The sequence below is a fragment of the Nannospalax galili genome, unplaced genomic scaffold, assembly GCF_000622305.1.
Source record: "Nannospalax galili isolate Female #2095 unplaced genomic scaffold, S.galili_v1.0 scaffold678, whole genome shotgun sequence".
In the NCBI taxonomy this organism is placed as follows: domain Eukaryota; kingdom Metazoa; phylum Chordata; class Mammalia; order Rodentia; family Spalacidae; genus Nannospalax; species Nannospalax galili.
Window position 1 is genome coordinate 2,333,105 of NW_008341807.1, and position 17,470 is coordinate 2,350,574.

Here is a 17,470-nt window from a genome sequence, read left to right on the forward strand (position 1 = left end):
AAAAAGAGTATAAAATACTAAAAAAAAAAAAAAAGCCAAACCAAAGACTTTTGGCTGTGCACTGCCACCGGCTCTAGGACAGCTGAAAAGGCCCTGGGGAAGATGGCTTGGGGAGGGGCTCCGCCCCTTCAGTTTTGTGGGTGGCCAGGAAACCACCCTGCTTGGAGTGCTACAGCCCCACCGCCCGCAGCAGCACTTGCCAAATCCAGAGCCTAGGGAGCTCTTAGTAAAGCCTACAATGTTTTCACTGACTGGGGCGGATGTGGAAAAAACCAAAACCAGCTCAATTCAAGGAACTCATGGCCATTACTTTCTGACAGTATTCAGACATGTATGCTCCTTAAAGAGAGAGAAGCCCCTATTTTCTTACAGCATCTTAGGGGGCACCAAGGATTGCCTAGGCTTTTATCCCAAGGCAATGCAGAGGCAGACAAGGTGGCTTCCACCCAGGTCCTGTCAGCAGGCCTGAATGAAGTCCAGGGGTTACATCACCTCACTCATGTAAATTGGTGGGGACTGCATAAGAGGTTTCCTTAAGTTCCCATCAAGGACCTAAAGAAGATTGTACATACCTGTAAGTACAGGTACCACCTCTGCAACAGCCAGGGGTAAACCCCAGGGGACTCAAGCCCAATTCCTTGTGGCAAACGGATGTCACACACTATGCTCCTTTTGGAAAGCTTAAGTCTCATTTTCTCCAGTGCTTTGCAACCATCAAAACCTAAAAATTGAATTACAAAAACAAAAAGGGGGCATAAGCCCCCACCAACAGTTGGGTATGGCCTTATTCACTATTAATGTTCTTAATTTTCAAAAAAACATCAGTTGGAATCCCGGTTTCAGAACCATTGGGGACGACAGGGGCAGAGACCTGAGGTACAGGTAAGATGGAAAGATCCCATCACCAGGCAATGGAAAGGACCAGATCCATTGCTAACCATGGGTCGAGGCTTTCAGTGTGTCCACCCTACAGGAGATTCAAACCCCATATGGGCACCTGTGAAAAACCTTAAGTGGGTAGGCCAGGATCTGACTGACTAGCATGACGGTCCATGGACAATAGTTCATGAGACAAAATTCCTCTCTTTATTTGTATCCATCTGAGGTAAAGGACTCAGTTCCTTGGCTTCATTGCCAGTCAGCCTCTACAACTGGCTGATTGGCTAAAAGGTACATGGTCTCAGAAGTGTTTCAACTTGTCCTACGCCATGACTTGCTTTGTTTCTCTTGACAATGCTTATCTTTAAGTGTCTTTACCAGATAATTCGGCAACAGAGGACCCTCGGAACTGCCACGGCCCACCTCCTCATGATTACAGACTTCCCCAGGACCTCCTCCGGTTGCCCACGCTTGGCTAACTGATTTAGGCAGAGATTAAGACTGTCACAGGCTAGTATTACCCATGTGGCTGCCCTTAATCATGATGCATTTTTAGCCAAGGACAGGTAAGATGTCCCATGACAAGCACCCCTAAGACAGGACATGCACATGGCCAGGTGCATGATCCAATGATGGGCAAGGCTTGATCAGAGGTGACACAACCTAAGACAGGCAAAAATGCATAAGATTAGAGGAAGGAGATAGCCATCTCTCCTCAGGGAGCCATCTATGAGATGGGTAACCCATGAAATAAAGTCAGTCTGGCCTTAAAATAAAAATAAAAAGGGGGATATGTGGGGACCTAAAAGCCTCACCTTGCATAGGTCCAAAAGGAAGTTACTGGGGGTGCGGCCTGGCTTGCTTTGAAACTCTGAAGAATACTTCCGCACTGCTGAGGAGTGCATGAACAGCATGTAGCCATCCTTAAGATACACCCTCGGGGTTGAGGGGGGAGTTCCAGGTGCCTTTATAAGCTTTGTAACACCTGCAATAAAATGAGTCCCAGCTTGACTAAGCTCCCTGTTGCGTCTGAGTGTCCCCAGGTAATGGGGGCAGCGTGGGCTGGTGAATGGCATACTTACTCATCCCCAATCCTCACCTCACCAGGGGTCATGGGTTCGAGTCCCCAGCACACACACACATACACACGCACACACAGACACAGACACAGACACACAGACACACATGCAGACACACACACACAGAAACACAGAGACACAGACACAGACAGACACAGACACATACACACACACACACACACACAGACACACACACACACACACACACACACACACGAGGACCTATATACAGAACATAATGATGCACTATAAAACAAAATTAATGCATTGAACTTGCATGAGGTTTCATCATGTTTGTAAAGCACCAATAAAGCATGAAACTTTCCTGATGCTTAGTCTATTGCTTCAATATTTAAAACACGAATGTACAGGTTGAAAATGTAAAATGCTGGTAACTTCAGCAATCTGTGTTTCCTGCTGCCTACAAGAAAGTTTAAGACAGCTGGACATCTACCAAAGTTATTAACTAAAAGTAGGGTCTTGGGTTAATTCATTTCCAGTCTGTTCAGAGGATTTTCATCAAGGTTATATTAAATAATTTCCTAATTTTTTATCCATCTTCATAAATCAAGAAGTAGGCATAGGCTTAGTTAACTCAGGGTACTATGCTGCTAATAAACATAGATACAGTAAAGGCATTTTGAGTAAATCTGTTCTCTTGAGCACAAGACTAAAATTATATTGCATCAATCCACTACAGCACAAAATCAAATCACAAATCACTACATAATTAAGCATAACACAGACTACATTATGTCAATGGTGTTTTCCAGTGTTCATTTTATGTAAATAAGAGCAGTTCATTTTTCTTCAGTTAATCTGGGCATCCACCTCAAATCTGTTGGCACTTTCTGGATTGTTTTTTATCTCTCAGAGTTCATGACTTTTCATTCTTGATTTGAACAGGAATAAAGCATAACTATAAAGTCAAAAGAAACATTTTTTCCAGCACAGCGGAATATTAGAAGCACTCCCAACTGAGCAGCTTATTACAAAATGGTCACGCAGTTCATTTTCTTAATCTTCATAACTTTGTTACTTCCCCCAAATTAGTGTCCTTGTTAGTCATCTCTGTACATGGTATGATTTTAAAATGCTGCGGTGTGCTCTCTGAGGCGCTATTAGCGGCCCCACCGCACCACACACAATCTTGGAAAACAGAGTGCACTTGACTTCCGAGATTGTGTGTGGTGTGGCGGGGCCTCTAATAGTGTCTCAGAGCTTCTTCCTTTAGTTTGGGTGGAGTGTGGGCTTCCTCACTGTGATTATCAGGAAAGGAAAACAGCTTCTTTTCAATGTGTAATAAATTCAGGAATACATACAGTATTTAGAGATGGATGCTCTTCAAAGCTTTATTTCTTCAAATTAGATAGTAAAAACTACACAGTATTTAATTCAGCAAAAACATTTTGGGTGTGTACATAAGTTTGAGTGTGTGAGTATGTGTGCATGTGTGTGGTGTGTGTGTGTGTGTGTGTGTGTGTGTGTGTGTGGTGTGTGAGTGTGTGTGTGTGTGTGTGTGTGTGTGTGTGTGTGAGCCACCTTGGTTTTTGAGACAGGGTCTCTTCCTTTAATCTTGAAGGAAATGATTTGACTAAGGTGGTTGCCAGCAAGCCCCAGGGATCTGCTTGTCTTCCCCTTCCGGTTACTGAAATTATTAAGTGCATGTCACTCACTATGCCTGGCTCTTTCACAGGGGCTTTGGGGATCAAACTCAGGTCCTCATGCATACACAGCAAGCACTTTACTGACTGAGCTGTATCTTACCAGTCCTGACAGCTCTGTGTTGACATTCTGTGACTCTGCAGTTTATAGGAAAACTCTAGTTTTCTTATTCACCATCAAGTCTCTGAAAAGGTTATAGGAACATCATAAATACCTACAACTTAAATTTTATTGTGTTTGGAAGAGCACCCCCATTTGCTGACCTCCTGACTTCAGGTTGATTGAGTTCACAGATCTTGCATCTTGTCTATGTATTCTTAACCATTTTAACACTCATGGCTCATTTACTGATGATTAAGTTCTTGAAAGATAGTGTGTTTACGGTGCAGAGACAGCACTGACAAACACAGTCTGTAGCATTTTCTTTTCTTATAAATTTAGCAGTGAACTGCTCCATCAAGAAGGAATTTCATGTTTGAAAGGCTCTTAGCATTCCAAATCTCCTCACGGGCTGTCCTTTCTCTGCTCTCTCTGAGAAACACAACTCCAGACAGAGATTAGCTCATAGCTAACAAGGTCACCCCAATATGATACTTGACTAGATTTTCTTGCTATTAAATACTATTAATGCAAAATAAAACAAACGAACAAACAAACAAAAAACCAAAAACATAAAAACCCTGGAGTCCTTTTTGCCTAACCAAGAGGGATGGATGGTCATGTCAAGTTCAAGGCTCTGTGAAGGGTTTGTGTCTCCACACTGTTGATTTGGTTCTTTTGTAAAAGAATGTATAGAATGATAACCCATCTGTGCCCCAGCCATATGTTCATTTTCAGACAAAAGTCAAATCAGCTTTCTTTTTCTAAACTGCTTCCTCTATTGATATATGGGCCTTATTCATAACCTTCCTTTGTGCAGCTGTAACACTATCACATAGGGCTTAGTTTCTGAAAAGTGGAGCAATTGCCTGAAAATTGATTGGATATCTTTTGCCTGTCCCTCCCTCCTGTCCCTGAGGACATTTTAACATGAGTCCTGACGTTATGATGGATGGATTCTGCCATTTCACTGTAGCAGTGCTACTCACAAGGGGGAAACAACAGCTTGTTCAAAAGCTGGTCTCCAGGCTGATTCAGAATATCCAGTAAGCCACATTCCGAGGCTTTTCCTCTTTTCTCTCCTTTAAAAATAGCCTTCTCCAACATCTTTGTGCCAATTACCAAGTTCCCCAGGTATCACAGATTGGAACTAATTGAAGGTCACATATTGATAACAATAAGTGTCACTCAAAGGCAAGGGTAATTGTGAAGAACAAACACATTAGATATTGAATGGTAGAATGATGTCATTTTCAACACAAAGTCTTTTCTTCAAAAACACCAACTTCTGATTGGCGAATTATACATGTTTTAAAGATATTCTAAGACTTATAAAGAAGCTCTTATCATGCCAGTAGGCCAGATGCAAAATAAATCCACCAAGCTTTAATAAAACATATGTTCTTACATTTCTTACTTGTGAATAACATTTTTCTAACTTTATATTAAATATCACAGCCAACATTTTTTAAAGTTAATAAAAGCAATTCTAACTATGCAGTCAAATGAGAGGAAATATAATGAATATTCCAAAAGTATGCAACTAATATTACTATATTTAATTGTCAAGATATCATAAGTCTTGATAATCTAACTATACTGGTTATTTTGACATTTCTGAGGATAGCTAACTCTAGCCATCTTGTTTTTTCTAGATATTTTCTATGGGTTGACATTAACTACTGAAACACAACAGATGGGACCAGTGAGAGGTCTCAGTGGGCAAAGGTGCCTGTCTTCAGCCTAAGGACCTGAGTTTTATCCTTGGGACTCACATAGTAGAAGGAAAATATCAGCTCCTGCAGGTAAAGCTGTCCAACCTTCACCTGTACACACTGGCACACACACAGACACACAGACACACACACACACAGACACACAGACACACACACAGACACACATACACTCATAAATTTTAAAATGTAATAAATATTAAAACATGACTAATATGGTTCCCTCTATTTTTTTAAAACTACCTAGGTTTGAATCCCAGCACCCACCACTGTCTGAAATTCCAGTTCCATCCAGGGGATCTCTTCTGTCCTCCGTGGACATTGCATGACGTGGGTGCAGTTACCTACACACAGGCAACACACACATACACATAAAACAAAAATAATAAATAAAATATTTTTTTAAAAACTAAGCATTATTTATCTCTTGCATTGTCTAACCCCTCCACCATGGTTTCCCCATTTAAAGTGCCCCAATTTTTCCCATTTCTCCCTTAATAATACCCTTCTCCTATGGTGCCACCTCTCTTGAGCTCGTTCTTTTCTTTCCCCTTATCCCCTAGGTTCCTGGTATACCCTTCCCTCCCCTCTCTCTTAAACTAACACTATTTTTATCCATATCTCCCTTATTAAGGCCTGTTTCCTACTTTTCCTCTCTTTCAGGTTCTTTCTTTTCCTTTACCTCCCTGGTTCCTTTTCATTATCCTGATCCCTGTAGTTATGTCTAGATACATACTCACTTATCAGGGTTTGGTTCTAGGATCCACATGTGAGGGAGAACATACGTCATTTTTCTTCTGAGTCTGTGTTACTTCACTTAGTATAACAGTTTCTAGTTCCATCCATTTACCTGCAAATTTCATGACTTCATCTTTCTTTACTGCTGAGTAAAACTCCATCGTATAAATGAACCACATTTTTATTATCCACTTGTCAGTCGAGGGACACTTACTTAGGTTTCTTCCATCTCTTAGCTATTGTGAAAAGAGCAGCAACAAACATGGATGTACAAGTGTCTCTGCAATAGGATGAGTTCTTTGGGTATATGCCAAGGAGTGGTATAACTAGATCAAATGGTAGGTTCATTTTTAGTTTTTTAAAGGTTCTCCACACTGCTTTCCATAGGGGTTGAACAAGTTTGCAGCCCCACCAGCAGTGGATGAGCATTCCCCTTTCCCCACATCCTCTCCAATGTTTGGTATCATTTGTTCTTTTGATCTTAGCCAGTCTGACTGGGTTACAATGAAATCTTAAAGCGGTTTTAATTTGCATTTCCCTAATTACTAATGATGTTGAACACCTTTGAAAATGCTTTTTACCAGTCTTTATTTCTCCTTTTGAGAACTCTCTGTTCAGCTCCTTAGCCCATCTTTTAATTGGGTTAATTCCTGTCTTGATTCTTTGTTTTTTAAGTTTGTTATATATTCTGGATGTTAAACCTCTGGGAGATGTGTTGCTGGTGAAGGTAATACATGTCTAGGCAAAGTTTATCTGAGAACATGTGGTCTTTGCTCAAGCTTTATCTACATAGCACATGGTAATTAAAAGGACCAGACTGATGGGACTAAGCTTCTTGGATGTCTAACAGCCATACTTTGAGGTCTATACTAATTTGGTTAGAGGGATATAAAGGACAGGTTTGCTCCTTGCCTTCCTAGGTCAACTAAGTGCCAGAGGACTATGGACATCTCTCAAAATGTCCTGGGGAGCAGGACCTTTAACTTATCTTCACATAGATGGAAGTGGTAAAAGACAGGAGCCAGGAGCTCCTCCCAAGCCCATGTGACCCTGAGGAACAAATCCTCAAACTACCTAAAGAGTAAAAATAAACGGGTGGTATTTGGGTCAACTGTTTGGTCTTAAAACACCCCAAAGGAAAGTATAACCAAAGAATAAAGGAATCAATATAACTCTTTAAGAAGCCATTGTGTATAGCTAAAGGCTACATAACAAGAAACAATGGCAGGCAGGAGATATCTTCCTTTGAGTCATTGGCCAGGGTGGTCCAAGAGACTCGCAGACAGTAACTCAGCATAGAACTGGGAAAATGAACAGCAGACCCCAATCTTATCTAAAGGAATATTGGCAACTGATTGCTGCTAGATGAGGAGGAGCTGATCTTCCTAAAACAAGGAACTAGAGACAGACCTACTAGATTCAGCGAATGGACAATCACTGGAGAATGGCTCAAGGCACTGATAACACAATGGACAGTAACAGAAATTACAGAGTATATGGGTGCCAATGGGGAGGGGAGGCTATGGGAGGGTGCCATTTGAGATGTGCGTGTATAGATGAATAAGATTGTTTGGGATGTTCTGTATGAAATACACACAAAAAAGTCAACAAATTTGAAAAATGAGTTATATTTGAGGAAGAAACATAAAAATTTGCTTCATGTTAATTAGTAGAGGTGAAAAACATTACCATTGAAATCTACCTTATGATTTTATATCCATGCTCAGAAAGTAACCAACTGTGACTAGTAATAATCAGATACACAGAGATTAGAGACACATGTGCAAACATCTAAGCGTTAATAGCATTAAAAATGAGTCTTTCTTTAGGAAACAACATACTTTAAACTGAACCTAAAAATTTACAACCAATATTGGAAGAGATGCATCTTTGCTCTGGAAATTGTTATTGAATATGTTAATGCTGTAATGAAATCCTTCTTCTAATAATGTGGTTATTAAATAAATAAGGTTTAGAAAATAGAGTTTAAGGAATCACACTTCCAAGACATTAGACTTAAGTCCATATAAAAAGTTATTTAGACAATTATTTCTCATTGATGACTTCGTTCCTAATCAGAATGTGCTGCTCAGACTTAAGACTTCAAATCTTGGTCAGCAATACTGTAGTGCCCACCAGTAGCTAAGCAGACAACCAGCTATTGTTCTAAAACAATAACCACTCCACAGGTATCAAAATGCCTGAAAACAAATCCTGAATCCATCACTCTCGAGTCCTGCCTTGGAAGACAAAAGAAAATTGAGGAGGAACCCAATAGAGGGATGCTTTTGGAAGCCCTTGTCAAGAAATTCCAATGGACTCTCATATGAACATTTGAAAATTGTTCTGTTCTGACTTTTTTCTAGTTTCCTGTCTATAACTTGTAATGCTGATCACTCCTGCCTTTACTTCTCCTTCACATCTCCTATTCATGATTCAAGGACTTTCTTTTCCCCCTACAGATAAAAATTATGCAATTTGGGAGTCTTTTAGATAGATCCACTGAAGGGGTACTCCAATTGCCTCACCCTGTATCCCTGTTCAGTATGGAAGAAGCCAGAGTGGTTTGCATCCCGATTCCCTATTGGCAATTTGGGTAACTGCTTCAGAGGATAGTGTGGTAAAAATAGGAGATAGGAATAGACTAGGTTGGAAAAAACACCTCAAAGAAAAGTAGCCAGTTTCTGGTTAAAACTCACAATGTCCTTGGGCGTCTTAGCAACATACTCTGTTCCAAAGACCAAAATGTCTAAAGTATTTAGGCACTTTCATCTAATCCTTCAAAGATTTTAGGATTACTTCTTCTGAGAGGGAATGTTACAGTAGCCAAAAACCCCATAAATAAATAAATCAAAGAAGAAAAAGTATGTGAAGTTAACAGAAAAAACTGATAGGGGAGATAGGGGAGGAGTTGGAGTGGAGGGAGTGGGCATGGATTTGACCTAGCCACCTTATACCCATGTGTGAATTGCTCAGTAAAGTATTTTTAAGAAAAGAAAAAAATTAAACCAAAATAGATGTATTTACTGAAATTGAGTAGAGTTAATTAGCATTTACACCCTTCACCAGTAGAACTTGCTGTTTATCTAAAGCATGCAACACCAGGTGATGGACTATTGCACAGAAATAATTCTAAAGCCATACCTCTTAGTGCAGGAGTGTAATCCCATTTGCAAATAAGACTAAGGAAGAATAATTTTTTTTTCCTTTGAAAGAAGGTCTCATTCTGTTGCTCCAACTGGCTTGGAACTGACTATGTAGACATGGCTGGCCGCCATCTCCCAGAGATCCACATGCCTCTGCCTCTTCAGTGATGGAATTAAAGGTGTGCTCTACCATGCTTGGTGAAGCAGGAGATTTTAGATTTTAAATTTAAAGCCTGTCTGGGCTTCAGAGGGAACTCAAGGTCACTTGGGCAAATTAATGAGACCCTGTCAGTAAATAAAATTTTAGGAAGGGCTAAGGAGGTGGCTCAGTGGTGGAATGTATGTCTAGCTTGCACAATGAACTAGGTTCTGCTCAATTAGTGTTGAATTCAGAGGTCCTGACTCTAAATATAGAAAGGTATCTTATTACAGAACAAAATACCATTTACACTTCTCAAATTAATTCATGTTTAAATGATAAAACAAGGCAATCATTGTTAATAAATATGTCTTCTGTAAATTATTCAGCAGATGCATAATTTTAATGCTCCCACAAGATTGGACTGAGGATAAAATCTAGTTCATACCAAGGGCATCTTGTATTAGTCCAGTTGCATTGTATGCATTAATGTAACTAAATTTATTTTTGAGTTTCCCTTGTATTTTTTTCTTTTCTTTTTTTGTAACTACCTCCTTCAAATTCCTTTGACAACCTGAGAATGTCTTGCAGCTGAAAGTAATATTAATTACATTTCAAAGCAAACCTTTATTCATTGGAGGGCGATCTGTGAAACAGAAATCTGTGACTGTAGCTGCTGCCAAACCAATTACTGCAAAATAACTCAAATATGTCTCGACAGATTGCATTTCTCCTATTGTTAGATTGTTTATTCCGTAGATCAAAAGGCTACATTCACTTTAATTAAAATGAACTAACTCACATAATTAAATATATCATCCACTCCTTAGGCTTGTATAAAGGTTTATGTGTAGACAGAGTGTGCTAAATGAAAATCTGTTTTGTTTTTAGTTTTACTGCATAATTTTCGTTTTTCTCGGTGTTTCTAGGCTTTCTTTAAGTCAAGGCATTCTTCAAATGAGCAAGTCAAAAAAGTCAAAAAAGAAATAACTTATCAGAGCCAAAGTCTAGGGTATAAAGAAATCACTCAATGCTGAAAGAAAGCCACATACAGAAGAGGTTAGTACACTGCAACAGGTTGGAAGCGGCACTTCACATTCAGATGGCTATCTGAGCTTTACATGAATGATTTGGATGTTAGTTCTTCAACACGGAACTATGGAGTTTTATTTTTTTTTTCTGAAACTGTGGAAGAACTATTGTGTGCATTTTTTAAATGCCTCTGTCTCTTCAGGATGAAATAACATCAACCAACCTATTGATCTACAGAAGAAACAATGTATTTTCACAACGTTGCAATCTGTCAATCTCCACCTATCATTGTTTCATTAATTTCTGTCTATCATCTATCATCTATGTATCTACCTGTCCACCTGCATATGTCACATCTACCTCTCTGCATATCATGAAAGAATTTTTTATTCAAAAATTAAAAAGATGGCTTGGGAGTCCTACATATCACCATTTGCATTGTTTGCTAAGGATATATATATTCAGCAGACATATCTGGCTCATACTGTAACTTAGTCTTACCTCTTACGGAATACAACCAGCTTCTGTAAACAGAGCCTAGTTACTGAAGAGGCGCTTTAAAAAGGCATTGCGGGGCTGGAGAGATGGCTTAGCGGTTAAGAGCATTGACTGCTTTTGCAGAGGACCCGGAATCGATTCCCAGCACCCACATGGCAGCTATGAATCATCTTTAACTCCAGTTCCAGGGGAATCCAAAGCCCTCTTCTGACCTCTGCAGCATTGCACAACACAGGTGCTCACACTCATGCAGGCAATACACTCATACATGTAAAATAAAATAACAGAATATTTTTTAAAATTTAAAAAATATGAGGAGGCTTGTTGGAGGCAGGTGTCATGGGGGAGGGTGGGATTATGGGAGCACTGGGAGGAGGGAGGGAGGAGGGAGGCTTGGTGGGGGAAAAGGAGTAGAGATGACTGAATCTCAGGTAGCTAGGAAACCCAGAGGGAAATGTGATACCTTCAAAATTCCATGAGAAATGGCCATACAGTGTCTAAACATTAGTACATATGTATACCTGAGAGCTGATTGGCAAGGAACACAGTGCCAGAGAAAAAAGACCTCCGTTTGAGTGGTTGGTGAGGGTGGTCCTGGAGACTCTCAAAATAACACAGGCTATTGCCAAACCTCTTGGTTATCTCTCAGAACTAGTAGATGAGGCCCTATTGATGAAGACAGGACATGTTTCGGTTACAGGACTTAGAGCAATGAAGCATGAACTGACCTGGAAGCCTTCTAACGGAAGTTTGGCTGTCATAACGCTAGATGATATTGTGAAAACCACCAGTGGAGGAAAACAACCAGTGCTCCAACCCAGCCCTATGCCCTGAGAACCACTGCAAACTATCTGTTGGTGCAGTAGTGGCACTGTTATCTAGGGGGTTATCAACAGCTATGTAATTGGACTTAAAGCCCTCTCAATAGGAATGAACTCATGAGTGCACTGTAAACTGAGCCAAATACACATGACGGAAGACATAGATTTTACAGAAAACCCTATCTCTTTCATATCTCTAGACAAATGAAATTTCTCATAGTATGCTAAGTATCATATTTACAGACAAGCATACAGCACATCACTCATCAAAGAAGCTTCTTTTTCAACAGATGGAGGCTACTGCACATCTGCTCAGAGGCAGAGAATATATGTCTGAGGGATGCCCAGTACTAGGTGACACATCTACAGCTGAACCTCTACAACTAAGGCTCATGGAACATAGAGGAACAAAGGCTGGAGAGAAAACTAATGCATCCCTCAACTGTCACCGGTAAAGCGTCCTTATACAACAGAGTCTGATGCACACAGAATACAACTGACCAAGCTTTAAAGAATAAGAGACTGCAGAGTGTAGACCAGGACTCCGATATAGAAACTCACCCACCCTTGGCTCAGGGATCACTGGGGAAGAGGAAGAAGAAAGATTGTAAGAGCCAGAGCTAGTTCATGAACACAGGGAAGCAGAGACTTTCAGGGCACTGGAGGCTTGGACATGTGGACTTGTGGCAATGGTGGCATCGAGCACAGGGCCCATGTCAGCTCAATCAAACAAAGGCCCAACAGAGAGAAGAGAAATGGGTGGCAGGCCAGCACCAGACGGAGAACTATTGGAGACTGATTGCTGCTGGGTGAGTGTATGCCTTACACAGGCTCTCTAGAAGGGCTGTCTAGGCCCCAGTGAATTTACACTGAAGGACATTTGGGTACAAATGCTTGACTGGAAAGTGCTTAATATGTATGGCAGAATACATGAAATCCAGTGGGGGTGTGGGGGAGGCATGGGTAAGCGGAGAGGCCTAAAGTTGATTAAGGACTATTGTAGAAAGTTACAAAAGTTCAATACAAATATACTAAAAATATATCTACAAATGAGTATTATATTTTCAGTTCAAGGGGTTTTGAGAATGTTGAAGGGGGTTCCTTCTCAGTTTACTTTGGTTTGAGAAAGAATCTCAGTAATATAAGTTCTGGGAAATTTCAGCTTTGAAAAGCATGATGCCAGACAGGAGCAGAATGATGGTGATTGTGTGAATAACACAAACCAGATAAAAAAAGCATAAATCATTAGAGTTGTCTAACCTTTATACTTGCTTCCTGAATTTCAGTAAGATGGGTGACATACAAAAGGCCACAAGCTGGGTAGAAGGCATAGCAAATATCTAGTTTTCACAGTTCTGCACACTGGGGTGAAACTCAAGATGCTCATCAAGTTTCTGGGATGGTAGACTCTCTTCCTAGTAGTCTTCAGACAGCCTCATCTCTCTGCCCTCCTGTCTCAAAGAGCAAGCCTTGGTCTCTTGTTCTATAAAGGCACTAATCCATCATAGTGCCACTGTTATTATCTCATTTAATCCTAATTACCTCCCATTCAAATGCTATCATTTTGGGGGTCATGAATCTAACATATGAACTGTGAGCTTAAAAAATATTCAATGAATAACCAGAGCTATTTTTGTCCCTTTTCTTTGTATTCTTTTGTAGTGTTAACCCACAGGGAATTTGCATATTCTAACCCTCATACAAACCAAATTTATCTGCTAGATCTGTACCCCACTTCTCTCGGTCTCTCTGACTCTGCCTCTCTGTCTCTGTCCCTTTCGCTTTCACTGGATAGAGGAAGAAAGAAGGGCGACTTTTATTCACAAATGAGACAGTTGGAATTGTGAAACTGGTAACTCTGGACTGAGGTATTCTGGTCACAGCATCCAACAGCACTCCTTGTACTTTCCAGTGGGCAATGAACTACAAGCAGTGCGCAACAAGACACAATCAGATTTCAGGAATAATTCATGTATTTTCCCAAAGAAATGTTGGAACTACTATCCTACTTGGAAAGAGGACAATATACTAAAGAGAACATACCCTATACTGTTCACATTATTAAAGTATTTGAAGTACTTTTAACTATACATAGTTGTTCCCTCAGAATGTACACTGCTCTTTAAAAAATATTTTATTATTTTTGTTACTTTTATGTGTATGAACGTTTTACCTGTATGCATCTAAATTTACCCATATCATGCAAATTACGCAGAGACTAAGAAGAGGGTGTCAGATTCCTGAGAACTGGAGTCCTAGATGGTTGTTATCTGCCATGTGAGTACAGGTAAACCGGGGTCCTCTGGAAGAAAAGCAAGTGTTCTTAACTGCTGTTAAATCTACTTAATTGCCTCATAGTGCTGAGGAAGAATTAAAAAAATGTGAAGATCATAAATAATCAATCTTAGTTTCAGGAAGACTGAGGAATGACTAATCTAAAACACATATTTATATATGTGTTTGTGTGACGGTGTCAAATTTACAGTACTTTAATTACTTTAATTACTTTTCAAGAGACAGTTGCTCCAAGGACGGTAGTTAAGGAACAACTTCCAGATGCTACAACTTCCAAGCTCCCTCCACAGGATCATAACAAAAGCCTCAGTGTTCCACAGTCAGTGGACTGAACTTGGAAGGAATGCCAGAGTCAGTCTTGCAGAGAACTCGTTAATGTCCAATATCGACTATTCAACTTGTCATTAGCCTAGATAGAAAAATCATCAAATGTTTTCAATATTTTGAGGTTCCGTGGACTTCATCTATTCTGTCCTTGCTTCTTGTCTTTATGGCAAACCAGTACTGCAGTTTCAAGGTTAGCTCTGACACATTCCTGCTCTTTTCCCTGTAAAGGTGTTTACCCAAGACATCCATTTTACTACAGGTTTCCTAGAGGGCCAGAACCAACAATGATGTGTGTGTGGCTATTCACATTCAAAGATTCCTTCCTGCGTATATACACTAAAAGAGGGCTATGCATTGACATATGTGCATATATACATATATATGTGCATACAAGTATATACACATATATAAAACACATGAACATAAACATATATGAGTTAACTAGCAGTTGTAGGGTTAAATATCAAAAGGTGGAGAACTAATCTCAAACAGAAATGCTAAGAATTGCTGAAGGTGCATTATGGATAATCTGTTTATAACTATTGTATTTTGGCTTGTGTTTTTGTGTGGTTGTATTTTTGTTTTAGTTGCTAAAAAAGGTTCTTAATCATGTATTTTGTCCCCCTGATTAGATAGGAAAGCAAGTACTTATGAGCTGGGTGGGATATCATGAAATTTGTTAATGCTGTTAGTACTTATATCAATAAAGTCAAAGCCAAAATTATACTAAAATCTGTGGTTTGGGTACCAATATAGTATATTAATATTGCTTAGGTTTCAGTGTACAGAAATTCCTGCAGTATATTAGATTTTGGGTATTTGATTGGAATTTGTTGTTAAGTTGATTAAATATATATGAATAATGCTTTATAGGATGTTAACAAAGACCAAACCTGGCTTAGACTGCAAATGATTCTTTATCCTCACAAAAACAGAAAGTCACATTTATTAAATTCCTCTGGAAATATTTCAATATGTTTTTCTCAAACACTGATTCATTTAAAGCCACTCATTATTTGTTATAAATTTTATCTGATGACATGCTGGTATCCATAGAAGGTCCAATTAAAAACCCGTGATGTTGAAAATATATGATTTTGAAGAGTCCTGAAAGCAGACAAAGGCTATTAGTTCCAAATGGGGTCTTCAGGGGAAAACCGTTAGATACAATATGATTTTATATATTTATTTTTATATTTTAGAGTGCAATATTACTTCAAACCAATTTAAAATGGTGCCATGACTTAAGGATTAATATTATCAACCCTGAGACTATATTTAAAGGAATTTTCAATAGATATACAATCAAGTCATGCTTTTCACAGTATATATAAGCTAGATTTTGTGAAAAATATACTTTATAATTTTTCCAAAACAAATGCTGTATTTTATCTATATATAATGAATTAATTTCATATCCTCCATTCATTTCTTTGAAAGTGTCCATTTACCTCTCCCTTCTTATCTTGTCAAATGAAAGTCTAACTGAATTTATAGGATTAAAATAATGTTTTTGGGCCAGGCATGATGGTGCATGCATGCCTTTAACAGAGCCAGGTGGATAGATCTCTATGAGATTGAGATCAGCCTGGTCTACATAGCAAGTTTCAGGCCAGCTGGAGCTACAGGGAGACCTGTCTCAGAACAAAAACAAAGCAAAACAAAAATAAACATCACACACACATACACACACACACACATACACACACAATTTTGTAAAATTTTCTTTTGCAAAGCCAGTATGCATCAGCCTAATGCTCCTTTAAAACCTGTGGGTTTTTTTTTTTTTTTTGAGTTTTCTTTTTCCCGTTAGCTCTCTTAACTCAATATGAATGACTTGAAATTCAGAAATTCCAATATCCTCAGTCAGAAAAATGTAATCCATCTGTTGACTGGGAAATATGCTTACTGAAGACTGGTTTTTTAAAAGTCCAAAGAAGTATATTTCATGTCATTTCAAGTCTTTTCAATAGCTTTTGGGGAAAAAATGTCCAGAAAGAACAGGTCCTCTTTCAATGCCTACTGAGCATTAGTTACCTCTAAGGGTTTTTTATTTTTTTATTAATGCTGTTCTAAGAAAAAAAATTGTGTATGGCCCTTTGCAGTATACTGAAAAATTTGATTATGACCACATGGAAGTAGAGGATAACATTTGAAATAGGTATGGTTGCACAGAAAGAAGGAAGAGATGGAGACCACCATTGTGAGAACTGTACCCTCTGCACCTTTCATATGTAATTTGAGTTTTCTTCATTGATCATTGACTTGCCCAGCTGTGAATCTTGCAATTGACATCAACTGTCCTGATGCAATAGTGGCATTAAGGTTATGGGAGTAACCAACCACTTTCTAATTGGATTTGAAGTCTAATTCACAAGATGGCACCCATACCTGATACTGATATCAGGCCAAGGAAAACCACACAGAAACAGAATATTCCAGATAGCTGTGCAGTTCCTGATATAGTCTCACAGCAGTGGTGACAATATGCTAAAGTTCCATCTAAGTTCATGCCAGACAAAATCTCTGCATGGAAATGGGGAAGTGGATAGGAAACCCCAACTCAAACCGTAAATATTGTCAACTCATTGCTACTTAAAGAGGGAGAGTCAACCTTCTTAAGTATATGACTCTGGGTAGGTTAAGAAGGTTCCAGTGGATGGATAGACAACAAACAACACGTGGGGACTGAAATTTGTCTCAATAGATCTCAATATATATAACGGAGTGCATGAAATTGGGCAAGTAAGGGAGTGTAAATAGGGGAGGGGTGTGTAATTTATATATGATCAAAATATATTGTATGAAATTAGCAAAAGTTTAGTTAAAAATCTTAAAATTTATTACTGATTCTTGAAGAATGTCATACAATGTATTTTGATCACATTCAGACCTTTCCCCTTGTCTCCACCCAATACCCTACCTGACTCCGAACTTCATGTCCTCCATTATTACTTTTGTTTCTTTAAAAACATATGAAGTTTAGTCTGTGTTTCCCAAATGCTCTTTGGCATGAGTC